Genomic DNA, 27,012 nt, shown 5'->3' with positions numbered 1-27,012 from the left:
ATCTCTCTAGGCTGCCCAACAGCCCTACAGAATGGTGATAATTATCCCTACTGTGCCGACGAGGAAACTGAAGCTGAGAGAGACTTATCTGCCCAAAGTCGCTCAAGGGTAAGACTGTGATTGAACCCCCTGAGCTGTCTGTACTCCAAAGCCCATAGTCTCTCTCCTGTGCTGTGATTTGCAGGGCACAGAAGATCTGAACTAGCCACCTTTGTGAAACATAACATATACAAATACAAATAAATATCAAAACATTTTTATAGGTAAATATGTTTTATGTATTTCCATACACGCAGACCTATGACATAGCCATATATTGGTTGGCCAAAAAGTTCGTTCGCGTTTTTCCGTACCATCTTACCGAAAAACCCAAACGAACTTTTTGGCCAGCCCAATATTTTGCATGTATATTTTCTAGGTAAATTTTTAGGTAAATATAAATCCTAAATTGTGGTTCGGACTCTACTGTCCAGAAGCTGTGTGGTCGCACGCTACTCAATTCGAACTCCAGTTTCCTGATTCATAAAAGGGAATAATGATTCTGGTGCTGCCTCCCCTCAGATTTGTTTTTGTGTTCCAGTTAGATCATAGATGTGAAAAGATGAGAAAGGATAAAAGAGCCACCCAGAAAGGTTTGTTATTGCTGACACACCCCTCGCTCTTCTGAGAGCTTCCAGACATCTGTTCGAGCACCCACAGGTGTCTGTAAAAACTCTCACAGTCATGGACACGGTCCCTCAGGCTTGCAACAAACAATGTAGTCAGCCAGCCAGAAGCTGTGCTTTCCTGGTTCAGATAACCAGCTGGGGGCTGTGGAGGGAGCTGGGGCGGGCTGTTGGGGGGTGCGGTGGAGGGAGGGGAGCGAGGCAAGCAGTCTGTCTGGCTCTCCCCACTGCAGGGTCGGGGAAGGCTCCTGCCTCCCTTCCTGGTTGCTGGGTAAGTCTGGGCCAGAGTGGAGTCGGGATGGCTGTCAACAGCTTGGTGATTTATACCGGGCAGAGAAGGGTGTTTCAGACATGCCAGGCTGCGGGAAGGAACGTTGGAGCTGCCAGGCGAGCAGGCCCCTGCCACGTCTGTCTGGTAGAGGCTCCTGGTCTGGAAAAGGGACAGGAGGGACAGAGTCATCAGGGGACTCTGGAGCTGGCTTTAGGAGTACTAGGAGCGCTGATGAGGACAAGGCAGGGCCGTGGCCCCAGAGAAACTGGGCTCTGATGCAACACATCAGGGTGGACGGGCAGCCAGCCCTTGGCACTGGGCTAGAGTGGCTCAAGGCAACTTACTTGTGCTCCAGGAAGGATTGGGATTGTTCCAAGGTCTAGGTTGGGGCCTGCTGTGCTCCTGGGGGCCCAAAGCCCTGTTGTGTGTGTCGTGTGTGGGGCGGCAGTGGTGGAGGTTTTAGAGAGAGCCAAGCTACGCCTTACTGGCGAAGAGATCACTTCCTTCCTCACCCCCCTGGTCTCTGCTCTGCCCAGACAGGCCTTTTAGCTCAGCCTCAGCTCAGGATGAGTCCCTCAAATTCATGGCACCCAAAGCAAAGAGAAGACCTTTCATCTCCTACACTGTACTTACTAGGTTCTACAAAGTTAGCTATGTTAGACAACGTCTCCCCGACGGCAGGGACGCTGAGGGGGTTCTCTGCACAGCGCCCCGCCCTTAGGAGGCCTGGTGGACTGAGCTCAGTCTTCCCAATGCTCCCCGCCCCCACCCGCCTGCTGAGACCAGGATGCGGTCTGCACGTGCAGGTGCTCTCTAGGTAAAGCCAAGGTGTGAGAGCACATGGCAGGAACACCCTGGGGCTCCCCTGGGCCCTTCTGCCCCACTGAATAGTCCTTTTTCTACCTGTCACTTCCGGCCTTGGGAGTGAGAGACAAGCAACAAGGTGAAGTAGGGAATGCTCTCTGGGCTGATCCGTGGAGCTGAGCCCTGGCCGGGGCAGTCAAGTTTGGGACCTTGCTCTTCCTTTTCTTATCCTGCTGGGAACCAGGGTCATAGGAGTGTGTCCTAGGGGTGAGAGGGAGGAAGGCGGTGAGGGAGCTCTGAAAAAAGTAGTTAGGCTGAATCATCTTGTATCTGAGCAGACTGCAGGATCGCCTTTGTCAATTGTATGCTGTTGGGAGGATGCTGGCCCAGGGCGAGAGTGGGGGTGGTTAATGATGACGGTGTTAGGAATAAATCCCCAGAAGATGTTTCCTGCTGGAGGGTTTGTGGCGGTTCCTTTTCTGCTCTACACAATGAACAGCTTATTCTGGCCTGTAGATTTGGAGGAGAGGAAATAACAGGTAGGGAGGAGACGGATGAAAGCTGCCTCTTAGGGAAATGCTTCTGGGCTCGGAGGGTCCCACCCTTGTCTCCCAGCCAGTCCAGGGGACTCACAGTGGGAGGGCTGGGAGGCAACTCCATCACCATCTGTAGGGTCACCTTTCTCAGAAAGCCCCGACGTTGAGAAAAAAATCATAGGCTTTGCAGCCAGACAGACTTGGGTTTAATTCCAGATGTGCCACTTCTCAGCTATGTGAATTTGGGAATTTAACTTCTCCGACCCTCAGTTTCTCTTCTGCAATCTGTGTTCATCATTCCTGCCTCATAGCATTGGTGTGAGTACGATGTAGTGATTAACCTAGGGCAGCATGTGACTAGTGATGAATAAATGGTCGCTCTTTTTAATATCGCCGCACTTCTTAATAGTTATTCTCAGTTATTGGTCACCAAGCGGGCCAGACACTCTGCTAAGCCCTGGGGATATGAGGATACACGAGACCCAGTCTCTCCCTGGAGGAGCCTCCATCTAGGAGGACAGACAGGCACGTGGGATCAGGGACCAGATGAACAGGAGCTGCACAAGGTGCTTCGGGAGCAGGAGGCAGGGGTGGGGTCAGGGAAGAAGAGGTGAGACCCCAGCAGGAGGCGTTTGCCAGGCAAGTAGAATGTTCTCCCCAGAACTGCAGCAGCAGATAGAAGGAGGTTCACAATTGGGACTTGTCAGTAGATCCACCCATAAGTGGGGGACAAGAGCCAATAGTAGGGGCTCCCCCAGCAGGCGAGCTCACAGGGCTTCTGCCCTCTGCTGGCATTCGAGCCTGGGCAGTCTGGCTCAAGATAGAGTCTGCAGTCTTTTTTTCCAGTGGTGGGGTGAACGTGGACAGGGGCCCAGCCTGGCTGGACTGGGGCACTTATCACAGAGATCTCTCCAGGCTCAGGGCTAGGGTCAAGGGGGGACCTCCCTGGAGGGAGCAGAGATGATTACCAGACAAGAATTGCAAACATGGAACCTACTAAAATAGAGGCTCCAGATGGTGTGGACTGGAGGGGCTTCATGAAACGCTGGCACAGAACTGTTTTATTAACACTGGGACACTGGGAGGGTGGGTAGGAGGGGTGACCTGGGATTTCTGCAGTTGTTGGGAAGCCCAGCGACCCCATGTGCAGTGCTCAGTGTTGCATAAAAAGAACCAGAGGAGACCTCCTCGAGCTTCAAGGATATACATTTGTGGTTTGAGTTATTTGCAAATGACTTCAAAACCCTATGATGTACACTGATTGGGTGAATCATTTGGACGAGATAAAAGCAAAATTATGTTTGCTACAAGGATGGTTTATATCACTTAGCTGGTGATATAATAAACATAGCAGCTTTCATTTACTGAGCTCATACCACCATCCTGACTGGTCTCACTCTAATTCATGACCATGACCCTTAAGTGGACTTTGGTGTTGTCAGGTCATCTTACTCTGTTCCTTTGGTCCAGGGGTTCTCAACTCTGGCTTCCGTTGTCATTACCTGGGGAAGATTATAAAAAGTACTGCTGCCTGAATTCCACCCCAAACTAATGAAATCTAAATTCTTGTGGGGTGGATCTGGGCATGAGTATCCTTCTTTAAAGCTCTTCATTTATTCCAGTGGGCAGCCTTGGTTGAGAACCACTGCCATTCTCTCCAATCTCCATGACTGTTTCACACTTTTTTCTCTCTCTTTAAATTTTTAACACCTCCTCTCCCATCTCTATTCTCAGTCAAGAAACTGATTTCCCACTTACCTGAGAAAATAATGGCAAAGGATTGCTTTCATACCTTTCCACCATCAAATCTATGCCCATATATTCTACTTTCTGCCTGTTGCTACAGTTGATGCTCCTTTTTAAGACTACCCCCTCCACTTGTGTATTGCATCTTGTTCCCTTCCTTAGTTAAGGACTTGACTCCGCAGTTCTACCTTCTCTTTCCAATGTTCCTCTCTTTATGGACCACTCCCATCTGCCCCCCGACACCATCTGTCTATCTGTGGCAGTTGTTTCTCCCACTGACCCCACACATATGCACATACACATCTTCTCCTGACCGCATCTACTACCCCTCCAGCTACTGCTTCATTCCTCTGCTCCTTGAAAGAGTCATCTGCCCTTGATCCCTGCAGTTCTCTTTTCTCATTTTCATTCACACTCAGTCTAACCAGTGTTTTGCCTCCATCACTCCACAAAAACTACACCTGTCAGGTTTACCAGTGACCTCGGTGTTGCCAAATCCAGTGGTTAAGTCTCAGTCCTTATCTTGATGTGTCAGTAGCATTTTATGTATTTGATCACTCTGTCCACCTTGAAAAAGTTTCTTCTTCTGGTTCTGGAGCATCACCCTCTTTGGTTCTCCTCTTCTGTCACTGGCTTCTCTTTCTCAGTTTCTTGTGTTGGCTCATCTTTGCTTGTTCACTTTGGAGCGCTCCAGGGAGCAGCCCTTGGACTTGGCCTCTTCTCTGTCCCCTCACTCCCTGGAGATCTCCTACCATCTGAATGCTGACAACTCTCAATGTATAGCTCCATCCCAGACCTTTCCCCCGAACACCACACTCATGTTTAACCATCAACTCAACAAGCCTCCTTACGTGTCTAACAGACATCTCAGTGATGACAAGTCCATGGCTGAAATGCTGCCATTCTCTCTCAGACAGCCTTCCCCACTTCAGTAAATGACAGCTCCATCTTTGCAGTTGCTTGGGCTTAAAACTATGGAGGCGCCCTTGACTCCGATTCTCTCATGCTGCACCCAATCCGTCAGCAAACCACGCCAGCCATCCTTGCAAAATACACCAAGAAACTGACTGCTTATTTGATCCACCAAATTCACACTGGTCCAAGACAGATCAATCTCTACTTCTAATTTTTAGAATAGTTTCATACCTGGGCCTCCAGTGGTAGTGTGTCATTTTTCCACTTAAAACCAACAAAGGCTTCCTATTGCACTTTGCAAAGCCAGAGTTCCTAGAAGGGCCTCCACGGTTCTGCATGAGCCAGCCCGCAGGTCCTCCCAGGCTAAATTTCCTGCTCTTTTCCACCTCTTAATTCTGCTTCACTTTACTGACCTTACTCCTTAAACATAAAGCACATTTCTACCACAGAGCCTGTTCCCTCCACCTGGAACACCCTTCCTTCATATATTCCCATTGTTTTCTCCATCTCTTCCTTTAGGTTCTATTTCAATGTCACCTTATTAGAAAGGTCGTTCTGATCACCTTACATAAGATAGTAATCTGGTGCCTGTTTCTTCTCCCATCACACCTGGCTCTCTCTTTCCCTTTTATCCTGCTTTGTGTTTCTTCTATGGCACAGATGGTCATCTGACTTATTTATTCTGCCTCTCTTCTCACTAGGAAGTTGTTTTTGTGAGGGCAGGGACTTCATCTCTTTTGTTCATGATTGTTCTCCTAGGGCCCAGAGCAATGCCTTAGGAATAGTAGGCACAATACCTAATTGTTGACGAAATTCAGCTAAATCCACACAACGGCACTTCAAAATTAGTTGGAATAACCCACGATTTACAGATGAGGAAATTGTAGCTCAGAGAGGTTAAGTAACATTTTCAAGGTAACACAGCTTGCTAGCATATAGACTCAAACCTTCCAAGTGACTGTGTCATCAGACTGTCTCCCTGTTAAGCCTGGCCTTCCCCCAGCACCCACAGCTCAACTTACCTCATTTTTTCCACATCTCATTGCAAGCAGGCAGCCCCACAGAGTGACAAAATCCTTGTGAAAATGCCGCAAATGTGCCTGGAGGTGTAGGAGGTGTATAGGAAATGCATACACAATCCCTTATTTGCAATACCCAAATCCCCAAATCTGTGAAAAACTACGTTTTATTCTTAACCCATTTGGTGGCAAAACCTGATCTGGACTAATGTGAGGCTATTTATAAATCCTTGTTTAACGTACTTGGTTAAAATATTTATTGTTTTGTTGCAGAAATATTAATCCATATAATTATGGAGAGTTGCCGTGCCACTGCTGCAGGTCTTTAGGCAACATATTGCTTTTCTAAAACAGGAAGAATTGTGAATTCTGACACTTATCAGGCCCCAAAGATTCCTGATATGTGGTTGTGAACGTGTGTTAATGCTTTCCTAAATGTCTGGCATTTGAAACTATGCCTAAGAAAAAATTAAAAAAATTTTTTCCTGGTAACTACAATTTCTTTTAAGGACCTTTCCAGGAACAGACTCAATTTTACGATCTGATTAAGATCAAGCACAGCAGGCCAAGCTGAGGAGGGCATGCATGAGATGCCATTCTAAAACAGAGGGCATGAATAAAAGTCCACATACTGAACAGTGAGACCACCCCTTCCCCAACCTTCCTTTTTTGTTGTTTCCAACAGTGCTGGCAAGCTCGGGTTATGAGATTTCCCTAGTCATGAGATTAGTCTATGATTAAATTTAACAGCCTAAGAGGAAAGGCCTATAGATATTGATATTTACAGTTCTTCAGATAAAATGGAGAGATTATTTTCAATCCCCCCTGGTAAGACCCACCAGTCCAGCAGCCCTGCCCAAGCACACAGAGCTTCTGGTCAACTTTTTAGTGTATCACTTTTCTTCTTTTTTTTCTTCTCTCTTTTTTTTTTTTTTGGCCATGCGGCTTGTGGGATCTTAGTTCCCTGACTAGGGATTGAACCCGCGCCCTTCCCAGTGAAAGCGTGGAGTCCTAACCACTGGACCGCCAGGGAGTTCCCAGTGTCTCACTTTTAAATTTAAGGTAGAGATCAACCGATATCTGAGAAAGTTTGAAACATGAAAGACAGAAACCAAAAGAGACAAATAACAACAACAACAGCAACATAAAAGTATCATAGAGACAAGTGAAGATATTCCATTAATAAAATAAAGACTGTGCAATAAAAGGAGTATTCAGAGAATAAGAGAGAGCTCTTGGAAATTAAAAGTATGTTAGCAGAAATAAATGAATCGGGAGAGGGTTTGGAATATGAAGTTGAAGAAATCATGTAGGAAGTCAAATAAAAAAAGGCTATGAAGTAAAAAATAAGAAAGGATCATTCTAAGAAGTTCAACATCTGAATAGTAGGACTTACACGGAATGTACACAAAAGGAATTAATCAAAACACACCACGTGGCTCCATGGTTCAGCTGTGAACAACAATTTATCTGGTCATAATAATGTAACTTCTGATGCTGACTTAATAAAAAAAACAGTCTAAAGCTATTAGGAGAATGTGGGACGGAGAAGAGTTATGTGGGGTGTGGTAAAAGAGAACTAAATCCTCATTTTCTGTAATAGGAAGTCAGTGGATAATATATAACATTGAAAAAACAGAGCCATATAAGCATGCTATTTAGACGCACTGATGTAACCCCAGAAATAGATAAAAGAGTTGAAAGTTGTTGCATTTGAGCAGCAGAAATTAGGGGGGTGGAGGGGTGGGACAGGGCCTGAAATCATGTATGCAGAGGGCTTAGCGTCGCCCCACATATCCACACTGGCACCAGAAATAAGCACAGTCAAAATGGAGTGACTGTTTGCTGCAGACAATATAGTGACAACACAGTCAAAGTTCTCAGCAGGAGCACCGTCCTTTGGATGCTTTGCACATGGCAGTGGCAGAAGAACTTCCCCTTTCTGGTTCTCTGAAAATAACTTCCTACGCCATTTCTCTTTTTGTCAGAACCTGTGTATTCAGTGTTCAATTCAAATTTAATTTCAGCTCTTTTATTGAAAGAGCTGGGCCTAGCTCTCCCCTAACCCACGGAAATAATCCATGAAGTCTGCTGATTTTAGCAGAAGTTCTTACTGTATCTTGGGTGTAGCGTCTTCTGATTGGACTGCAGGGCTCAGCAAACTTGTAGTGACCCAGATCCTGGAATGTTTTAGGCCCAAGGACTGATAAAAGCTCTTAGCTCACTTAGCTTCCAAGTCCAAACACAATCAGAACAATTGCTCACATCTCAGATAATGTGGATTAATGGATCCAGGGTTAACAGGATTATCTTTTTTTTTTTTTAATTAATTAATTAATTAATTTTTGGCTGTGTTGGGTCTTCATTTCTGTGTGAGGGCTTTCTCTAGTTGTGGCAAGTGGGGGCCACTCTTCATCGCGGTGCGCGGGCCTCTCACTATCGCGGCCTCTCTTGTTGCGGAGCACAGGCTCCAGACGTGCAGGCTCAGTAGTTGTGGCTCACGGGCCTAGTTGCTCCGCGGCATGTGGGATCTTCCCAGACCAGGGCTCGAACCCGTGTCCCCTGCATTAGCAGGCAGATTCTCAACCACTGCGCCACCAGGGAAGCCCAACAGGATTATCTTTTACCCCAAGGCTCCTGTGTGCTTGTGGTGATTGCCCATTTAAGCCAGGGACCTGGGGCCACGGCCCTAACTCTGTGACAAGCTAACCCATTCTCTCACTCAAAACTGAGCCCTTTAGTAATGGTCTTGCCAGGAGGATACTTACCTGTGGGGATGCTAGGGTGTGAAGTTCTTAGTGTGTGTTCTTGGCTCATTTTATGAACTTCTTTGGTTCTGGGTGGGGTCTCTAAATCCTGGCTCTGGTCTGGGGTCAGGGCCTCACACAGTGTGCCTCTGAAGGAAATGCTTGCTGGGGGCATGAGGGAGTTCATGAGGACAAGGCAGCCTCTCATGTGTCTGCTCTCTTCCTTAGAGTCATGTTTGGGTGCTTCTGGGTCTGACTGAGCACAGAGGAGGAAGGGGATTAGCTGAGAAGCTGCCAGCGACTATAAGGTGTGAGGACCGTGTGGGCAGGAGTGATGGCAGGGAGAGATCAAGCAGAGAACACACCCTGAGTATGAGGAAGGAGGTGGGTGAAACTTCGGCTGAGGGAGAGTAGTGAAACTACATCTTGGTGTCAAGCCAGTGCAGGGTAGGAGGGAGGTCAGGGAGCAGAAGTGGTGTCCTGCATTAAATGGGTGCTGTGTTAAAACTACCAGGAAGCACATGAGTCTGTAGGGGGCTCAGGGACAAGGGGGATGCAAGAAGACCCTGGGATCGAATGTGTAACACTCGTAGGGTGATAGGAAGTGTTGGTATAAGCCACTTAATAGAAAATTCTTATAATACAATAGAAAAACCTGAAGTTTCTACAGCTCTGCTATTGTTTATTTCTCATGTTTCTGCAATGCACAAGATACACTTGCAATCCAGAACTGTCCTTTCCCGTTGCCTCATCTATCAAAAGCCCAGCCACAATGTTTGGAAGAACGTTAAAAAAAAAAAAAGGCTTTTGAGCAGCCACAATGGATGGCTAACGCCCTATCACCAAGCCACGCACTGATTCATGGGAGAGCCCCTCTGGTCTCACAGCCCCATACGGCTTTTAGTGAGTCAGAGGCAGCTGGGACCCTTGGGCGGGTCTAAACCAAGCTCTTCAGAGGTCTATTGAAGGGATTCAGGGAATGCTTACAGGAACAAAAATAGGAAGTACAGACGAGCCTCGAAGCCACTGGAAAGTTCCTAACCATCTGCCTTCTCTGGGCTGCACGGTTTCCTGTTTGCCTCTCCGCGGGCCTCTGCCCTGTTCTCTGTGTAAGACCAGCTTCCTTTCCTTCTGCAGGGCCTCGCGACCCCATCACCTGATCTTGTGCATGGCATTTGCTTCTCACATTGTGCCCACTACCTTTCCTTCAAGGGAACTGGGTCTACCACCAGTTCCCTTATTTATGGGTGAGTTGCTTTTGTTTGTTTGCTTATTTATATTGACGTATAGTTGATTTACGATGTTGTGTTAGTTTCTGGTGTATAGCAGAGTGATTCATCTATATGTGTGTGTGTGTATATATATATATATATATATCTATATATATCTATATATATCCTTTTTCATATTCCTTTCCATTATGGTTTCCTAGAGGATATTGAATATAGTTCCCTATGCTATACAGTAGGACCTTGTTATTTATCTATTTTATATATAGTAATTTGTAACTGCTAATCCCAAACTCCTAATTTATCCCTCCCTCCCTCACCCCCCTTTCCTCTTTTAACCATAGGTTTGTTTTCTGTGTCTGTGAGTCTATTTCTATATTGTAAATAAGTTCATTTGTATCATTTTACAGATTCCACATACAAGTGATATCTTGATATTTGTCTTTCTCTGTCTGACTTCACTTAGTATGATAATCTCTAGGTCCATCCATGTTGCTGCAAATGGCATTATTTCATTCTTTTAATGGCTGAGTAATATTCCATTGTATATATATACCATCTCTTTAACCATTCATCTGTCGATGAACATTTAGGTCACTTCCATATCTTGGCTATTGTAAATAGTGTTGCCATGAACATTGGGGTGCATGTATCTTTTTGAATTAGAGTTTTCTCTGGGTATATGCCAGAACTGTTGCTTTCTTACCCTTGCTTTTCTTACCAATAATAGCAAGTAGCACAAGGATTAAGTGATTAGTAGAGTTTGCTTTGCTTCATCTGCAGCTCGCTCTGAAATTGCTCAGCCCCAGAGGGGTAGGTCTGGGTGAACAGATGGCCAGGTTGAGCCCTGGGAAGGAGGCTGGAGTTCTGGAAGGGGTTCTGAAGTGGCCGGAGTGACCAGGGGTGGGAGGAGCGAGGGTGTTTACCCTCCTGCGTGTATTAACATATGTGCCTCTGATGCTTAGCTGCCAACTTGGCTTTGTTTTTTTTTAACTTCCTGCAGGCAGAGTAGAGTGAATTGGGTAGAGATCTGCAAAGAGCATCTTAGAGAGAAGCAGTGAAGTCCTGCACCGCAGCTGAAATGAACTGGCCCACTTGAACCTGCCCAAGTCCTGGGGCAAGGCCTCTGTCCCAGCGCTGAGGTAAGAGCACTCGAATCCCAGCTTGGGGACAGAGAGGGCAGAATGCCTCCTGTTGTGGGGTGGTGAAAACCTCCTCTTCTCAGTCTCAGGAAAGAAGGGGCAGTTGTTTCTGGTTCAAACCATCAGCTTCCATCTCAGCCCAATCGGAGGCAAGGTCATTTGGTGGCTGAAGAGGTTTTGATTTTTCAGAGCAGGTCTTTTGGAATCTTAACAGGATGTTGTATTTTCTCAATTGCTGGTGAAATTTGAACTCCAAAGGGAATGAATTTATCCTCCAGGTAAGACTGCACCAGATTCAGGGGAATGCTTAACGTTGGTGCAGCTGCTCTGTTCTGCAAGGGAAGTCAAACTTTCAGGAAACACACACACACACTCTCTCTCTTTCTCTCTCTCCTACCCAAGGAAGACAGAGTGACAGAAATTATGTGGGGAGGTTATTGGAAATCATTCCATTAAGCTCACTAAAAAATGACTTTAAGGGACTTCCCTGGTGGCACAGTGGGTAAGAATCCACCTGCCAATGCAGGGGACATGGGTTTGATCCCTGGTCCGGGAAGATCCCACATGCTGCAGAGCAACTAAGCCCATGCGTCACAACTACTGAGCCTACGCTCTAGAGCCCGCGAGCCACAACTACTGAGCCCTCATGCCACAACTACTGAACCCTGCACGCCTAGAGTCCGTGTTCTGCATCAAGAGAAGCCACCGCAATGAGAAGCATGCGCACTGCAATGAAGAGTAGCCTCAGCTTGCAGCAACTAAAGAAACCCTGCACGCAGCAACGAAGACCCAACACAGCCAAAAATAAATAAATAAAATAGAGGATACAGGGCATGCAGGTCTTCAAGGGCCTGGCTCAGGTTCTTTTCCATGGCCATGGCAGGTTCCTTAACGTCCAGGGTTTTGCCCAGTGCATCTTGGGATGGCTTTTGCATGTCCTGGAAGAGGGCACCGCCACTGTGCTGGTTTTGCATCTTCAAGAGATGCTGGGTGCCCTCAATCTTCTCCACAGTGGACTCATGGAAGAAGTGACCCACACCCTCCAGAGCTGCATCCCTGAGGGAATATAGAAGCCCAGAGAGAGATGGCAGAGGAGTAAGACATGGAGATCACCTTCCCCCCCACAAATACATCAAAACTACATCAACATATGGAACAACTCCTACAGAACACCTACTGAACCCTGGCAGTAGACCTCAGACTTCCCAAAAGAGCCGTGTGGCTGACAGGGTCTTGGTACTCCAGCCTGGTGTCAGGCCCGAGCCTCTGATGTGGGAGAGCCGAGTTCAGGACATTGGACTACCAGAGACATCCCGGCCCCATGTAATATCAATCAGCAAGAGCTCTCCCAGAGATCTCCGTCTCAATGCTAAGACCCAGCTCCACCTGATGGCCAGCAAGCTGCAGTGCTGGACACCTCATGCCAATCAACTAGGAAGACAGGGACACAACCCCACCCATTAAAAGAGAGGCTGCCTAAAATCATACAAAGTTCACAGACACCCCAAAACACACCACTGGACGCAGCCCTGCCCACTAGAAAGACAAGATCCAGCCCCATCCACCAGAACACAGGCACCAGTCCCCTCCACCAGGAAGCCTACACAACCCACTGAACCAACCGCACCCACTGGGGGCAGACACCAAAACCAATGGGAACTATGATCCTGCAGCCTGCGGAAAGGAGACCCCCAAGCACAGTAAGTTAAACAAAATGAGAAGACAGAGAAATACACAGCAGATGAAGGAGCAAAGTAAAAACCCACCAAACCAAACAAGTGAAGAGGAAATAGGCAGTCTATCTGAAAAAGAATTCAGAGTAATGACAGTATTTTGGATAGTAAATCCAAAATCTTGGAAATAGAATGGAGAAAATAAAAGAAACTTTTAACAAGGACCTAGAAGAACTAAAGAGCAAAGAAACAATGATGAACAACACAATAAATGAAATTAAAAATTCTCTGGATGGAATCAGTAGCAGAATAACTGAGGCAGAAGAACGGATAAGTGACCTGGAAGATAAAATAGTGGAAATAACTACTGCAGAGCAGAATAAAGAAAAAAGAATTAAAAGAATTGAGGACAGGCTCAGAGAGTTCTGGGACAACATTAAATGCACCAACATTCGAATTATAGGGGTCCCAGAAGAAGAAGAGAAAAAGAAAGGGTCTTAGAAAATATTTGAAGACAGTATAATTGAAAACTTCCCTAACATGGGAAAGGAAAGAGTCAATCAAATTCAGGATGCACAGAGAGTCTCATACAGGATAAATCCAAGGAGAAACACACCAAGACACATATTAATCAAACTATCAAAAATTAACTACAAAGAAAAAAATATTAAAAGTAGCAAGGGAAAAGTAACAAATAACATACAAGGGAATCCCTATAAGGTTAACAGGTGATCTTTCAGCAGAAACTCTGCAGGCCAGAAGGGAGTGGCAGGACATATTTAAAGTGATGAAAGGGAAAAACTTACAACCAAGATTGCTCTACACAGCAAGGATCTCATTCAGATTCGACGGAGAAATTAAAACCTTTACAGACAAGCAAAAGTTAAGAGAATTCAGCACCACTAAACCAGCTTTACAACAAATACTAAAGGAAATTCTCTAGGCAGGAAACACAAGAGAAGGAAAAGACCTACAAAAACAAACCCAAAACAATTAAGAAAATGGTAATAGTAACACACCTATCGATAACTACCTTAAATGTAAATGGATTAAATGCTCCAACCAAAAGACATAGACTGGCTGAATGGATACAAAAACAAGACCCCTATATATGCTGTCTACAAGAGACCGAGTTCAGACCTAGGGACACGTACAGACTGAAAGTGATGGGATGGAAAAAGATATTCCATGCAAATGGAAATGAAAAGAAAGCTGGAGTAGCAATTCTTATATCAGACAAAATAGACTTTAAAGACTATTACAAGAGACAAAGAAGGACACTACATAATGATCAAGGGATCAATCCAAGAAGAAGATATAACAATTGTAAATATTTATGCACCCAACATAGGAGCACCTCAATACATAAGGCAAATGCTAACAGCCATAAAAGGGGAAATCAACAGTAACACAGTAATAGTAGGGGACTTTAACTCCCCACTTTCACCAATGGACAGATAATCCAAAATGAAGATAAATAAGGAAACAAGCTTTAAATGACACATTAAAGAAGATGGACTTAATTGATATTTATAGGACATTCCATCCAAAAACAACAGAATACACTTTCTTCTCAAGTGCTCTATTCTCCAGGATAGATCATATCTTGGGTCTCACATCAAGCCTTGGTAAATTTAAGAAAATTGAAATCATATCAAGTATCTTTTCTGACCACAATGATATGAGACTAGATATCAATTACAGGAAAAAAAATGTAAAAGTTACAAACACATGTAGGCTAAACAGTACGCTACTAAATAACCAAGAGATCACTGAAGAAATCAAAGAGGAAATCAAAAAATACCTAGAAACAAATGACAATGAAGACACGAAGACCCAAAACCTATGGGATGCAGCAAAAGCAGTTCTAAGAGGGAAGTTTACAGCAATACAATCCTACCTCAAGAAACAAGAAACATCTCAAAAAAAACAACCTAACCTTACACCTAAAGCAATTAGACAAAGAAGAACAAAAAAACCCCTGAAGTTAGCAGAAGGAAAGAAATCATAAAGATCAGATCAGAAATAAATGAAAAAGAAATGAAGGAAACAATAGCAAAGATCAATAAAACTAAAAGCTGGTTCTTTGAGAAGATAAACAAAATCGATAAACCATTAGCCAGACTCATCAAGAAAAAAAGGAAGACTCAAATCAATAGAATTAGAAATGAAAAAGGAGAAGTAACAACTGACACTGCAGAAATACAAAGGATCATGAGAGTTTACTACAAGCAACTATATGCCAATAAAATGGACAACCTGGAAGAAATGGACAAATTCTTAGAAAAGCACAACCTCCCGAGACTGAACCAGGAAGAAATAGAAAATATAAACAGACCAATCACAAGCACTGAAATTGAAACTGTGATTAAAAATCTTCCAACAAACAAAAGCCCAGGACCAGATGGCTTCACAGGTGAATTCTATCAAACATTTAGAGAAGAGGTAACACCTATCCTTCTCAAACTCTTCCAAAATATAGCAGAGGGAGGAACACTCCCAAACTCATTCTATGAGGCCACCATCACCCTGATACCAAAACCAGACAAAGATATCACACAAAAAGAAAACTACAGGGCAATATCACTGATGAACATAGATGCAAAAATCCTCAACAGAATACTAGCAAACAGAATCCAACAGCACATTAAAAGGATCATACACCATGATCAAGTGGGGTTTATCCCAGGAATGCAAGGGTTCTTCAATATACACAAATCAATCAATGTGATACACCATATTAAAAAACTGAAGGGTTAAAACCATATGATAATCTCAATAGATGCAGAAAAAGCTTTTGAAAAAATTCAACACCCATTTATGATAAAAACCCTCCAGAAAGTAGGCATAGAGGGAAACTCCCTCAACATAATAAAGGCCGTATATGACAAACCCACAGCCAACATCATTCTCAATGGTGAAAAACTGAAACCATTTTCTCTAAGATCAGGAACAAGACAAGGTTGCCCACTCTCACCACTATTATTCAACATAGTTTTGGAAGTTTTAGCCACAGCACTCAGGGAAGAAAAAGCAATAAAAGGAATTCAAATCTGAAAAGAAGAAGTCAAACTGTCACTGTTTACAGAGGACATGATACTTCACATAGAGAATCCTAAATATGCTACCAGAAAACTACTAGAGCTAATTAATGAATTTGGCAAAGTAGCAGGATACAAAATTAATGCACAGAAATCTCTTGCATTCTTATACACTAATGATGAAAATTCTGAAAGAGAAATTTCGGAAACACTCCCATTTACCACTGCAACAGAAAGAATAAAATATCTAGGAATAAACCTACCTAAGGAGACAAAAGACCTGTGTGCAGAAAACTATAAGACACTGATGAAAGAAATTAAAGACAATACAAACAAATGGAGAGATATACCATGTTCTTGGATTGGAAGAATCAACATTGTGAAAATGACTATACTACCCAAAGCAATCTACAGATTCAGTGCAGTCCCTATCAAACTACCAATGGCATTTTTCACAGAACTAGAACAAAACATTTCACAATTTGTATGGAGACACAAAAGACCCCGAATAGCCAAAGCATTCTTGAGAAGGAAAAATGGAGCCTGAGGACTCAGGCTCCCTGACTTCAGACTATACTACAAAGCTACAGTAATCAAGACAGTATGGTACTGGCACAAAATAGAAATATAGATCAATGGAACAGGATAGAAAGCCCAGAGATAAACCCATGCACATATGATCACGTTATCTTTGATAAAGGAGGCAAGAATATGCAATGGAGAAAAGACAGCCTCTTCAGTAAGTGGTGCTGGGAAAACTGGACAGCTACATGTAAAAGAATAAGATTAGAACACTCCCTAACACCGTATAAAAAATAAACTCAAAGCGGATTAAAGACCTAAATGTAAGGCCAGACAGTATAAAACTCTTAGAGGAAAACGTACGCAGAACACTCTATGATATAAATCACAGCAAGATCCTTTTTGACCCACCTCCTAGAGAAATGGAAATGAAAACAAAAATAAACAAATGGGACCTAATGAAACTTAAAAGCTTTTGCACAGCAAAGGAAACCATAAACAAGACGAAAAGACAACCCTCAGAATGGGAGAAAATATTTGTAAATGAAGCAACTGACAAAGGATTAATCTCCAAAATGTACAAGGAGCTCATGCAGCTCAATATCAGGAAAACAAACAACCCAATCCTGAAATGGGCAGAAGACCTAAATAGATATTTCTCCAAAGAAGATATACAGATTGCCAACAAATGAAAGGATGCTCAACATCACTAATTATTAGAGAAATGCAAATCAAAACTACAATGAGGTATCACCTCACACCAGTTAGAATGGGCATCATCAGAAAATGTACAAACAACAAATGCTGGAGAGGGTGTGGAGAAAACGGAACCCTCTTGCACTGTTGGTGGGAATGTAAACTGATACAGCCACTATGGAGAACAGTATGGAGGTTCCTTAAAAAACTAAAAGTAGAACTACCATACGACCAGCAATCCCACTACTGGGCATATACCCTGAGAAAACCATAATTCAGAAATAGTCATGTACCTCAGTGTTCATTGCAGCACTATTTACAGTAGCCAGGACATGGAAGCAACCTAAGTGTCCATTGACAGATGAATGGGTAAAGAAGATGTGGCACATATATATAATGGAATATTACTTAGCCGTAAAAGAAACGAAATTGAGTTATTTGTAGTGAGGTGGATGGACATAGAGTCTCTCATACAGATTGAAGTAAGTCAGAAAGAGAAAAACAAATACTGTATGGTAACACATATATATGGAATCTAAAAAAAAAAAATGGTTCTGAAGAACCTAGGGGCAGGACAGGCATAACAACCCAGATGTAGAGAATGGACTTGAGGACATGGGGATTGGGAAGGGTAAGTTGGGACGAAGTGAGACAGTAGCATGGATATATATACACTACCAAATGTAAAATAGATAGCTAGTGGGAAGCAGCACAGGGAGATCAGCTTGGTGCTTTGTGACCAGCTAGAGGGGTGGGATAGGGAGGGTGGGAGGGAGCCACAAGAGGGAGGAGATATGGGGATATATGTATACATATAGCTGATTCACTTTGTTATACAGCGGCAACTAACACAACAATGTAAAGCAATTATACTCCAATAAAGATGTTAAAAAAAAAAATTGTTGGTGACCTGAAATCGGCTCTAGTGGGAAAATTGATACCACAGAAATTAGCCTTTGCTGCAAACCAGGGCTTTTTTGTTTTGGAGATTCAGATTACCAGCACACCTCTGGTTCCAGTGCTCGCTCTACCCCCGACAGGCTGGGAGGCATGGGACAAGTCCCTTCACCTGTGCATCCCTTGCTTTCTCTTCTATGAACAGTAGGTGCTCAATAAGCATTAGTTGAATAAATGAATAAGACTGAGGTTCTGTTCTTATTATCCCATAAGTTAAGGTCCCATAAGACAGTGAAAATGGAATGTTTTGCATATTGTGAATTTCCCTGCCTGTGGAGGGAGGGGGTTTAATTGATTGGTAAGCCTTTTGTTTATTGATGAAGTGAAGTTGGCTGGCATTTCCCTTTTTGGCTCTCGCCTCTTGGGAAATCTGTGAATTACTGACATCCTTTCATAAGGGCAGATGAAAACTCTCCATTTACTGACCGACATCTGGGGCAAATTTCCTTCCTGGAAAAATCAAGAAGTCAAGAGTAGCGTGAAAAGGAAGCCCTGGCCCTGCTGGGTATGAGAGCCAGGGCTGAAATCAGAGCTTTGGACTCACAAGCTTTGATGGTGGGTGGGGGTGGGGTGGGGGTGGGTGGGGGGGGAGGGGCGGGGTTAGAGGAGCAGGGGCACTTCCTGCCAAATGTGAATTTTAAACAAAAGCCTCTTTCTTCAAGGCCCTGCTGTCAGCAGATTAGCGCTAATTAAATTAGCATAATGGAGCCCCAGCCTCTGCCCTCTCCCTCTGCTTTCTGAACCTTCTGGCTCCTTCTCCCAACCTCCTTTAAGTATCTTGAAAGAGGGGATGGGGAGAAGGCAGGGCATCAGTTAAGCACCAGTGTACTGTGTAGAAGTGTAGTTTGTAAAATTACAAAAGTGGAAAGGACTATAGGGGCCACCTGGTGCCACACTTTCATTTTAAGAAGCCAGTTCACACAGCCATGGTTATCGGTGCCTGAGGTGAAGGTGTGTGCTCCGGGGGAGGGAGGGACATGGGCTGGTGAGACGGGCACTGCTCCTGAGGCCACTTGCTCACTGAACCTTTGCGTGTGCCTGGCAAGGAGACATGTGGGTGTTCTCCAGGTGCCACCCCTGCGTCCCCCTCCTCAGCCCCTCCCCTGTGTCTGCTGCCCCAGCCCCAGTGCACTTCACGACGTGCCTCTCCAGTGCACTTGGAGTTAAGTCCTCTTCCTCATCAGAGGCTTGGCTTTCTAGGTCAGTGAAACCAGTTGAGAAGATGTTATCTGAGGACCTTTAAAGTATATATACACGAGGAAGGGTAGAGAAGGGCGTTGACTGAGCTCAGGGTGGTTCCAGGATCTGTGCTTGTGCTCTGGTCTCTAATTCCGTAATGACCTAACAAAGTGGGTATTTCTATCCCCATGTGGCAGATGTAGAAACTGAGTCTCAGAGGTGAAAGAGACGTACTTGCCCAAGATTTCACAATTCAAAAGTAACAGGGATGTAAACTAAGCCTGTTTGTGCCCTCTGCAGCTTCTCAAAGTTCGTGAGTGTTCTTTACAGTAAGTACTTGCCCCCCAGTACTTGTTCCCCCAGGCTCCTTTCCCTTGGGGAACATCATTTCATCTCTGAGGCTAGGGGAACAGCTGCAGCTGGAAGTGCTCGGAGCTTTATGAAAAGCTTCACTGTTCCTTTCTAACCCCAATGGCTGTTCCCTGTGCAGTAACACAGCATCAGAGTGAGGGCGCACCCATAGAGCGCTGAAGCCTAGTTCCCTCATCCATGGGATGCCCCAGGCCTCTCCGACAGTGAGAAGCAGGGGCCTTCTTGGCCTCTGTCCTCTCAGTGCTCTTTGCAGGGGGAATGTACCGAGTTAGGTCTGCTGGATTTTCCTCCATGTTTAAGCAAGAGATTATTCCTCTGGCAACAGGGATTTAATTCAGTTTTATAGATATTTACTGAAAGCCTACTGTGTACCCAGCCAAATATCCTGGCCTGTTTGGGCAAGAGATTCTGGCCCAGCCTTGGGCACATGGATGTGACAAGGGACAGGGGAGGAGCTGCCTACATCAAGACTGTATATGACGTACCTTAGCCAGTAACCACTCAGCTCCAATCTTTCCTGCAAGAATTCGAAAGGGAGAAATTATGTCTCAAATGGCTCTGTGTGTCCCAGGGTTCCCAGAACCCTGAAAACTGGGAACGAAGCAGCAAAGGGTGGGTCAGGGTCTATGGAAAGTCCTTGCAGAGGGGTCGGGGCAGGGGGAGGAGGTGGAGTGGCTGAGGGAGCGATTTGGGTAGCTGCTAAGTGGGCTGGGTATGTTTGTCTGTGGAGCTGGGGTCTATGGGGGAGCCGAGGGTACAGTTTTGTAGATAATCTAGAATCCTTTTCGTCTGTAGCACATGATCAGTACAGAAGGAGGAAAAGCTCACTTCAGCAGGGCCCTCAGAATATGAATTAGGGCTGAAAGAGTTCCTTGGAGAGCGAGTTGGTTGGCCTTCACGTCTTATATCTGAGGGAGGGGGGCCCAGAAAGGGAAAGGGCCTTGTCTGTGACACAAGTGGAGCTGGGGTCTGTTCTGAATGTCTGGTCAGGGTCTGTCACACCAAACCACTCTGGCTGCAGAGGGAAGAATGTTCTGGGGAGGAGGTACAGCCCACTCTCTGCCTTAGCCTGTCTGGCCCAGTACCTGTGATGGGCTGGTCTTGACCGTTAGAGGAATTTGTGGCAATGGCAACCCAGAAGGGAGAGGGTGTCACCTCAGTGATGCCGGACATCCCCTGGCATCCCAGTGATTCTTTCAGATTCCTCCTTGAGGCCTTTCTTAGGACAGGGGTCTTCACGCTGGAAAGTCACTATTGTGGGAAGGCATCACAATGCAGAGAAGAGTGCCCCAGCTTTGAAGACGTTTGATCTGGGTTTGAGCCTGGCTTGACCGTAGCTGCATGACTACCTTGCCTTTCTGACTCAGTTTCCTCATATGGAAAATGGGCTGAATAATACCTACTTTGAGTGAAGATTAAAAATTATTTTTATAATGTTCTTCCCATAAAGTAGATGCTTATTAAATGATACCCATTTTTTTTTCCATGCAGCTCTATTAAGGTATAATTGAGAGACAAAAACCTGCATATACTTAAATTGTACAATTTGGTGAGTTTCGACATATGTATACACTTATGAAGTTCTCCGCACAAGTCAGGTTAATGAGCATAACCATTAACCCCCCAAGTTTCTTCCTTCACCTAATCCCTCCCTTCTGCGCCTCTCCATGTCCTGCCTCCCATCCCTAGGCAACCACTAATCTGCTTTATCGCTATAGATTGGTTTGCATTTTCTAGAACTTTACATAAATAGCACAATACAGATATGCTTTTCTTACACTCAGCATAATTATTTTGATATTCATCCGTGTTTGTGTATCAGTAGTTCATTCCTTTATTGCTGAATAGTGTCCCACCATATGGAAATACCAAGATTTGTTTATCCATTCATCTGTTGACAGAGTTTTGGGGTTGTTCCCAATTTTTGGCTGTTAAAATAAAGCCTATATATATATTTGCAGCAACATGGATGGACCTAGAGATTATCATACTAAGTGAAATAAGTCAGGCAGAGAAAGACAAATATCATTTGATATCACTTACATGTGGAATCCAAAAAAATGATACAAATGAACTAATTTACAAAACAGAAATAGACTCACAGGCATAGAAAACAAACTTATGGTTACCAAAGAGGAAAGTGCGTGGGGAGGGATAAATTAGGAGTTTGGGATTAGCAGATACAAACTACTATATATAAAATAGATAAACAACAAGGACCTACTGTATGGCACAGGGAACTATATTCAATATCTTGTAATAACCTATAATGGAAAAGAATCTGAAAAACAATATACATATATATATACATATACATATACATATAACTGAATCACTTTGCTGTACACCTGAAGCTAATACAACATTGTAAATCAACTATACTTCAATGAAAAGTTGTTCGGTTTGAAAAAAAGCCACTATAAGCATTTGTGAAAAATTTTTTGCGGGGGCATATGCATTCTTTTTGGGTGAATACCTAGGAGTAGAATGGCTGGGTCATATGGTAGGTGTATGTTTAGCTTCTTAAGAAGCTGCCAAGCTTTTTTCTAGAGCAGTTGTACTAGTTTATACTTCCACCAGCAGCATATGAGAGTTTCAGGTGCTCCACTTCCTTGTCAACACTTGGTTTGGTCAGTCTTTTTAATTTTAGCTATTCTAATAGGTGGGTAGTGATAGCTCATGGTTTTATTTGCATCTCTCTGAAGATTAATGATGTTGAGCATCTTGTCATGTGCTTATTTGACATCTGCATGTCTCCTTTGATGAAATGTCTGTTCAGATCTTTTGTTCATTTAAAAAAATTGGATTGTCTTCTTATGATTGGATTGTAAGAGTTCTTTATATATTCTACAGACAAGTTTTTTTATTTGCAATATACTGCAAATATATTTTCCAGTTCTGTGGCTTCCACGTGGTAGGAGACAGTAACACATAAACTAAGAATTACAATTCAGTTGACTAGTGCTGTGCTCAGGAAATACAAAGGAAGATCAGTAATCTTAGCGTGGGAAGTCAGGGAAGCTTCCAGGATGTAAAGGTATGTGACTTGGGTCTTAAAGGAAATTATAAGTTAGCTAGGCAGGGGAAGGGCAGTCTAGGTAGAAGTTTGTATGTGCAAAGGCATGGAGATACACAATGTCATGGTGCATACCAAATTGTAAGTCATTTGATTGGAGCCCTGGGATTTTTGGAGTAGAAGGATGTGGGCTGGAATCCCAGATGCCCTCTTACTGTCTGTGCACCTCTTTTATTTATTTATTTTTAATGTTTAATTTGGAAACAATTATAGATTCAGGGGGAGTTGCGAAGATAGTACAGAGAGGTCTGGTGTATCCTTCATTTAGTTTCTTCCACTGGTTTCATCTTATACAATTATAGTACAATGTCAAAACTAGGAATCTGAGGTTGGTACAACTGTGTGTAGAGCTCTGTGTCATTTTCTCACATGTTTAGATTAGTGGAGCCACCACGGCAATCAAGGTACAGAACTATTCCTCCACACAAAGGTCTTTCTCATGCCACCCATTCATCATCACACCGGCCCGGCCCTTTCTCCCTTTTCTCATCCCTATAATTTTGTCATTTTGAGAGTGTTCTGTAAATAGAGTCATATGATATGCAACCTTCTGAGACTGGCTTGTTTTCACTCATCATAATGCACTTCAGGTCCATCCGGGTTGTTGAGTATACCAATAATTTGCTCTTTTTTACTGATGAGTGGTATTCCGTTGTATGGATGTATCACAGTTTCATTATTGACCTAATGAAGAACATTTTAGTTGTTTCTAGTTTTTGACTATAACAAATAAAGCTGCTATGAACAATTGTGTACAGGTTTTTATGTGAACATAAACTTAATTTTTTAATTGATTTTTTAAAATAGATTTATTTATTTTATCTATTTACTTTTGGCTGTGTTGGGTCTTCATTGCTGCGTGCAGGCCCTCTCCAGGTGCAGCAAGCGGGGGCCACTCCTTGTGGCAGCGCGCGGGCCTCTCACTGCGGTGACCTCTCTTGTTGTGGAGCACGGGCTCTAGGCACGTGGGCCTCAGCAGCTGTGGCTCGCGGGCTCGAGCACAGGCCCAGAAGTTGCGGCGCACGGGGCCCAGTTGCTCCACGGCATGTGGGATCCTTCCGGACCAGGGCTCAAACCCGTGTCCCCTGCATTGGCTGGCGGATTCCCAATTACTGTGCCACCGAGGAAGCCCATATAGATTTAATTTTTCCAAAAAAACAGAAGCCAAAACATTTTTTCTGTATTTTTCCAGGATAAATGCTCAGGAGTGCAATTGCTGAGTTGTATGGCAAGTGTATTTTTAATTTTTTAAGAAACTGCCAGATTGTTTTCTAGAGTGACTGTATAGTTTTCTGCTCCCACCAGCAATGTAGGAAAGATCCACTTTTTCCATCTCCTCAGCAGCATTTGGGGTGTCCTATTTTAATTTTAGCTGTTCTAATAGGTGTGCCGTGGTAGCTCATGGTGGTCTTCATTTCCCTTTCTCTAGGGGCTAGTTGTGTGACTCTTACCCTTTCTGCTCTCAGGTCAGGTCTGCTGTATGAATCTAGACCCCAGCCTGTACTTTTTAAGTGTGAGAAGCAAAAGGACCTACTGCTGATAGCCCCCTCCCACCATTTCTGGAGCTGCCCTGGAAGTCTGGCTTCCCTTGTTTTCTGATCCAGTTAGCCGGCTACAGGATCTTTCTTCATTGTCCTGGGTGGCTCCAGGAAAGTGACATTTTATAGAGCTGAGTATTTTTCCAGGGGAGGTTATTTTTGTTTGTTTCCCATAGATGAGCAAACAACCTGTAAGTGTTGATTTTTTACTGGGCTGTGGGTTAGGTTCTCCTCCACCCTTTCCCTCCCTGGTCCCCATGTGCCAGCATCTGTACTTACTGGCAGCTGAGCTGAAGAAACCTCTGGAGCTGACCCAGGATGACTTTTCTCAGTGTTTGGAGGTCTGAGGTGCCAAGGGAAGCTGCCATGGCCTCAGGCCCTCCCTGTGCTCGCGATCTTCTCTTCTTTTCACTTACAGATGGAGAGGCAACTTTAATGTGCTGGGGAAAATAATAATGGTAGCTGAGAATTATATAGCACTTATGATGTACCAGGTACTAAGTGCTTTATGTATATTTACTCATTTAATTCCCACAACAACCTGACAGATCTGGGTTCCAGGTGCAGAGCCTCAGTTTCCTCACTGTAAACAGGGCAGTAACAATACCTAGTGGATAGATTGGGAGGGCTAAGTAGGGGTGGTGTAGTGAGTTACCCCCCTGGAGAACGCTGGTTCCCTCTCCTCTCCAGGGGCCCTTAACAATCATGAACACCCAGCTGCACTGCCATGCTGCACTGAAAGAAAATGGGGTGTCTGTATCCCTTGTTCCACTTCAGTCAAAGATGAGTGTCCATTCACTCATTCAGCAGCCAATCAACTTTAAGAGTGAGCACCTACTGTGTGCTTGCTTCCGTACTAGGCACTGTGAGCACCAGAGCTAGAGTCCTTGACCTCATGCAGCACGTGGTCTACAGAGAGAGACAAATATGAATTTAATAATAACACAACTGAGTGTAAACTCATGAATTGTGGGATTTCTGTAAAGGAAATTCTCTGGTGCTGTGTGAGTGAACCAGTCTGAGATCGGAGGATGCGTCCTCGGGGAAGTGATTCTGGCTTGGAGTCTGATTCCTTAGCCTTGATCTACTGCAGAGGCCCATGTGGAACGTTCTATAGGATCAGCTCACTTTAAGCTGCACCCTGACTGTAGACTGACCCAATGCCTGGCCATCCCAGTGCTCTCCCCACCCTAACAACCCAGACTATTCCGTGAGGTTACCCATCCCCAGCCATTCACAGCTGCCGCTGATCCCATGGGGACCGAGACTAAGCTCAGGGCCACACCTTACAGGGCTGGGTCATCCTTTTTTGTTGTTTCTTTGTTTTTGAATGTGCTCATGACTCAGTCAACTTATTACACAGTGAGCCACCGTGGTAGAGTTATTCATCATACAGATTTTTTAAAAACCATCTTTATTGAGGTATAATTTATATTCCATGAAATTAACTTGCTTTAAGTGTAAATTCAGTGATTTTTAGTAAATTTCCTGGGTTGTGCAACAATTACCAGAATCCAGTTTTAGAACATTTCCATCATTGGTTGGGTCATCTTCAAATGGAAAAGGCAAGGGATTATTTTTCATGGCAATAGCTCCATAACTATTTTTTATGGAATTAGTTCTGTGCTCCCAGCAGGAGGATCTCATTAATTAATTCAATTAGTATTTACTGAGAGCCTGCTGGAGCCCACAGCTGGGCTAGGTGCAAAAGGCAATAAAGAGAGAAACAAGTGGAGATGGCAGCTTCCCTGTGGCTGACAAGCTTCCTATTGAAGATACATTGTTAAATGTAACCTACCTGCAGCTTACAGTTTACTTGTGGCCCACGCAGGGCAGGTGATTATTTTCTACCTTGTGGCTCGTAATTGATGAGGCAAGGGCCTTGCTTTCGCAATACCTGCTATTGTACTGAAATTATTGGCCAAGCAGAAGGAGGGAAGTGTACTCTCCAACATCTGCAAACCGCTGTAGGCTTTGGCAAGCCTGGATGCAGGATCTGGGAAGAGAGGGGATTGGGTGTGCTGTTTGCAGTGCGAAGATTCGACATGTGGACTTGGGGTGAGTGGTGAGGTGTACTGAAGGAGGAAGAGAGTGCGGGGAAAGTCAGGGAGTTGCGGCTCACCAGGTGGCCTACAACTTAGGGGTGCCTCTGCATGCAGTGGGGTGTTGCTTGGAGGCGTGGCGGTAAGGCGGGAGTGCAGGCTTGGATGCTAGACTGAGGAATTTGGACTTGGTGGAGCAAACAGGGAAGGTGCTATTTTAAGTCTTGGAGGAGGGCTGTGACTATCCAGAGCTGGGCTTGGGAGAGTAATCTCGCGTGAGCTGAGCGATGGGAAGTGGGCATGGGTTAGGAGGCTATTGAGAGCGTCCTAACGTTAGGTGACGTGGACCTGATGCGAGCAGAGGAAGGGCGGCAAGGAAAAAAGAAGTGGGTGGGAGAGAAGAACCTGCCAGGTAGGGGAGAAAATCTCTCTGTCCCAACTCCTTCTCCCAGGTTCCATACCTGCCTTATGCAGCTGCCTTTTGCACTTCAACCAACCGCTCAGATTCAGCCTGTCCAAAGTCCCCTCCGCATCATGCTTTCCCCTTGCCTGGCGTACTTTTCTCTCCCTGTCCCATTCCTCTTGCCCAGGAGGAAGGAGAGGAGCCAGAAAGAAGCGGAACACTGTCCCTTTGGAAGGCAGCGCCATAGAAGGTAGTGGCGAGAGATTTCCAGGGAGGGAGGTGCCAGATGCAAAGGAGGTGAGTGAGTACCGGCACTGAAGATGGGCCGGGGACTCAGGTACTCGTGTGAGGCGAGTGAGGTGCCTCGGGTTCAAAATTTAAGGAGGCACTGGGTGCCAACCCGGCTTGCACAACCCTGAGAGTGAGGGTCCTGTACTAG

At 44.6% G+C, this 27,012-nt stretch overlaps 1 protein-coding gene across 10 annotated transcripts in view; it reads left to right on the top strand.

Moving 5' to 3' along the window:
- ST6GAL1 (ST6 beta-galactoside alpha-2,6-sialyltransferase 1) overlaps positions 1-27,012 on the top strand; it is a 138,028-nt gene that overhangs the window by 13,480 nt on the left and 97,536 nt on the right. For 8 of the 10 annotated variants that reach the window (XM_082393540.1, XM_082393539.1, XM_082393541.1 and 5 more), the window contains exon 2: positions 10,936-11,074. The exons of 1 other annotated variant lie outside the window; for it this stretch is intronic. The gene's annotated coding sequence lies outside the window, so the exon portion shown is untranslated. Of the gene's footprint in view, positions 1-9,840; positions 9,951-10,935; positions 11,075-27,012 lie in introns of all 10 variants that reach the window. One more of the 10 variants, XM_082393542.1, reaches the window with a different exon arrangement.

The sequence above is a fragment of the Balaenoptera borealis genome (genome assembly GCF_965194805.1).
Source record: "Balaenoptera borealis genome assembly, chromosome: 5".
NCBI lineage: Eukaryota > Metazoa > Chordata > Mammalia > Artiodactyla > Balaenopteridae > Balaenoptera > Balaenoptera borealis.
The sequence above is the reverse complement of the archived record's forward strand: the minus strand, read 5'-3'. Positions and strand labels throughout refer to the sequence as shown.